The following is a 4,082-nucleotide window of genomic DNA, read 5'->3' as shown; positions in this document are numbered from 1 at the left end:
AGTAAGAACGTTCTGTGCTAATAATGTAAGAAATAACACGACAACAACAAAAACACTGTTGAACCAGGGGTTCACATCAACTCCTGATTTTCTTAGGGACAAATTCTACCCTCCATAGCCTATAGAACACTGACCAACGGACACGTAGGCTACATTCATTTCTCTGAACACTGGACACGTGCTCGTAAACATGATTATCGAAATCCCACGCTCAGAACAGCACATTGTATAACTCAACTCATGCCTCTTTGAAAGTCTGTGATTGATTGATTTTTTTCGCACAGGAGGCTGACGTTAACTCATAGGCTTAATAGGCCATGTTCTTTCAACAAAAATGGTATCTTACTGCCCCCCTTCTCTCTCTCTATCTCTATCTCACTGTACGTGTGCATGCGGACTTGTTTAAATGAGTTGTGACTTGTGACCATAGAATTAGGCATTAGAATATTAATTTAATAGGTTCTCTATGGTTGTGACAACTACATAGAGTGATGGAATGTGGATAAATGCACAAGGACAGCATGAATAGATAGAGACACCACATCTCACACCTGATGCATTTTTTTAACCTTTATTTAACTAGGCAAGTCAGTTAAGAACAAATTCCTATTCACAATGAAGGTCTACCCCGGACGATGCTATAGGACTCCCGATCACGGCCAGATGTGATACAGCCTGGAATCGAACCTGGGTGGCTGTAGTGACGCATCAAGCACGGAGATGCAGTGCCTTTGACCGCTGTGCCACTCAGGAGCCCAATTAGACCTATGCATTCCATGAACACCTCTAAAACAATAAGACAATAGGAAAAATATACATAACAATTTATACGTTTCACACAGGTCTATAACCAAACAATTCTTAGGTCTATTGAGTTAACATTACATTCACATTTCATTTGGCACCTGGCCTACTTGAGGCTCTATTTTTTTGCAATTACATGTAGGGGACTTGGGCATGTTTGATAGACACGCTCTTCAAACCGACCTGTGGATGTAGAGCCGTCTGTTCGGGGAGAGACCTCTGCTGTAGCCCCAGCGGGGTGTCATTTGGCTGGGGTGGGTAGCAGCGGAACCCGGGGGATCTGGAGGAGCACAGAGACGCTGGGAAACATGGAGGATAAAAGACAGCCCCATGTCAAAGTTGTGAGAGAAACATGTTCTGCCCAGGGTGGTGCGTGTGTGTGTGTGTGTCAGTTGAACAATATCAAAGAGAAGCTGCAAGGGCCAGGGGTAGACATCTGGAGGAGAAGAAGGGTTTCTTTTAAACAACAATATGTAGGCCTAAAATAACTGTTTTACTTTATTCAATAAAGTCCAGAAGTTCCATGAAATGGGATTCTTCAGTTGTGGGCTACAATTAATTATTACATGAAACATCTGAAAAAGGCCAAAGATCATAACTACAATGTCCAAAGAAATTGCCTATAAAACTTCAAAGGCAGCTATTGAAAATGATGTGTGTTCAGAATTCTTTCTTGAAAGTGAGATATAGCCTTGTGCTCTTACACTAGTCTTGGGTAGCAGTCTTTTTTAGCTAACATTCCACTCCTTGTAACTCCGTGGAATGCTAGCTAAAACGACTGGTAGGTCTACCCAGGCTACACATAGCAATTCAACAATAACAGTTATCTTCTTTGTAGGTTTTTGGACATTAACCCACTATCCAAAAGTAGTGGTAACAAGTGTAGGCGGTAGCTTATTAGGCTATTTATATATTTAAACTACATACAACGTGCAAGGAGAACCCCCCCCCACACACACACAGTTGTGTAATGGAGACATCTGAGCAGGCAGGCACCGTTGCGTGGCAAACGGAAGAGGCTCTGCAGATGTGACAGGTGAATTAGAACGCTCAGTGGAGTGGCGGGAAACACCGGCTCATTATCGGGGAGAAGTGCGCCAACGGTGAATAACACCTGGGCACCAACAAAACAACTGACTGTTCTCTCAGGGCATACCCTCGCTTTTTGCGGGGCCTAAGCAATATTTTGTTTGGCCTTCCAGGGCAAAACATTTTAGTGGGCCCCCTAGCTTGATGGCGGAGATAAACAAATATTGCAGTTTTAAAGAAAGTTTGCTGCAATTTTACACATTTTGCCATAGGGTGGAGACATTTTTTCAGTTTTAAAGCTAATTTCCTGTTATTGTACCCATTTTGCCATGACTTATGTCATGTTAATATGATATCTGAGCTAGAGTAACTAACAAAATCAATGGGGGACCCCTGGGCATGTGCCCTTTGTGCCCGGTCATAATTCGACCATGATTACTACCAGTTTAGATAGCTGGGTAGATTAATTTACCCATATAAAACATGTTAGATGACATGGGCTAATTGACCCCCGACTGAGATCCTATTTTTTGGGGTCAGCCAGCTAGTAGCTGGGGGCCCTAAGCGACCGCTTATTCCTGGGGTAAAAGAGAGAGAGAGAGAGAGAGAGAGAGAGAGAGAGAGATGCAGCTCCTGAGGAGTTCATTGGGAGCAGAGAAAATTCGAGATGACAACCCCACTTATTGCTCTTGACATTTGGTCAGCGCCTTGGTGCACATGCGCAGCGGTGAGCCGCACCTAGGGGCTAGCCAGGGCGGACGGTGCTCTGATGAGCTGCTAGTGCAGTGCAGCTCAGGATAAATAATAACGTGTGTCAAACCTGACTTATTGCGGTCACTCCATTTAGACATCCCGTTACTTTACACATTTGCACCCCCTTCTCTCCAACTTCTCAGAGCAGTGAGGGAAATTCTCTCATATGGGCTAACTTTGGAATAGAAAAGTTCCTCCCAGTTGTGCTTTGCTCCTTGTGTTACAGAATTGCGACGTAAAAGGCCCATCTCTTGAACCGTGAAAGCGAATTGGACAGGAACGAACATTTGAGTTTTTGACAACATTAGAAGCACATTTTCTATGCTCTGCTGCCTATCACCCATAGCCTCTTCTGCACAATACTGTGGCATTAACAAGGTAGGCTACAGTGCGCAGGAAAACACACCTTTTAGCTGAGAACGCACGCAGAGACAATCTAAAACTGTTGTTCTAGCCTACAGTTTGACTTATAGCCTTGGCCAGTATTATATAAACTATCTCCAGTTTTAACCCGCCTCCATAGGTGACAGTTATTTTTTTGTCTCAGTGCCACTCAACAAATTGACTTCTCCTCCCCTCTGTCCCTTCCTTGCCTTTTGTATATTGTTCTTGCCGCTGCGTGTTGGTTTTGTCTGTGAAGCCACCGGATGACCAGAGCACGGATTTCACCTCGTCCTTAAGAGAGAGACAGGGGAGATAAGAAGAAGAGAGAGAGAGCGACACACACAAATTACCCCTACACACAGCGACCGACCCGATATCGAGACACGAGGAAGACGCCATCATCACCGAGATCTCGGTAAGTGATGGAGAGGTTTTTCCGTGATCGCTATTGCGCGCGCAGATGGATGGCAACTAAGAGGAAGGGAGCTGTGGCGTGGTACTCTACTGTTGTCGTTACAATGTTTACCGGCTGTGCATGGGGTTGGGTTGGGTTGGGTTGGGGGGGGGGGGGGGGGGTGTTCCCGGTGCTGATCATGCTGTTCTCGGTTAGTGATTCTCCAAAGCCTTTTGGGATTAACTCCCCAACGCCGCTGAATAGTTTACCTCTGGAGATATTACACTCCAGACAGAGAAACAGCTTTCCTCTTACACCTATAATTCTTGTGCATATTGTATATGTCTAATTATATTAATCCAGGATTGTGGCATTTTAGATGCATTTCTCACTCCAAACAAGTTCTTTCCTCCACAGCAAGTGCGTAGGTCTGTTTCAGAGATGACAGATCGTGATTGAGAGTCCAGTTTTCATTATCTTCTCTCTTGTCTTCTTCCTCTCCTAGTCTTTCTCTCCTAAAAAGCGTTCTAATAACTTTGAGCGTCCAGTCCAAGTGTGTGTGTATGTGTGCGTGTTCACACTGGTCTGTCCACTCTAATGACCATCAACACGGCATGGAGTCTAGTATTTCTGTAGTCGGTCTCCCTGTGTCTCTCTGTGACTGATCGGTTCTTTGATATCTGTATAGTTTGTAAAGAGTTGTGTGACGCCGCAGCAC

General features: G+C 44.7%; 1 long non-coding RNA gene across 1 annotated transcript; it reads right to left on the bottom strand.

The window, feature by feature from the left end:
* Positions 1–557: 557 nt before the first annotated feature.
* On the bottom strand, positions 558–3,520 carry LOC115133729 (uncharacterized). Its single transcript, XR_003864242.2, has 2 exons — positions 988–3,520; positions 558–786 (listed from the first exon to the last, which is right to left on the bottom strand). It is a non-coding gene; the product is annotated as an uncharacterized LOC115133729 (long non-coding RNA).
* Between the last annotated feature and the right edge of the window lie 562 nt (positions 3,521–4,082).

Source organism: Oncorhynchus nerka, linkage group LG8 (genome assembly GCF_034236695.1).
Source record: "Oncorhynchus nerka isolate Pitt River linkage group LG8, Oner_Uvic_2.0, whole genome shotgun sequence".
NCBI lineage: Eukaryota > Metazoa > Chordata > Actinopteri > Salmoniformes > Salmonidae > Oncorhynchus > Oncorhynchus nerka.
Note: the sequence above shows the minus strand (reverse complement) of the source record. Positions and strands in the feature narration are given on the sequence as shown.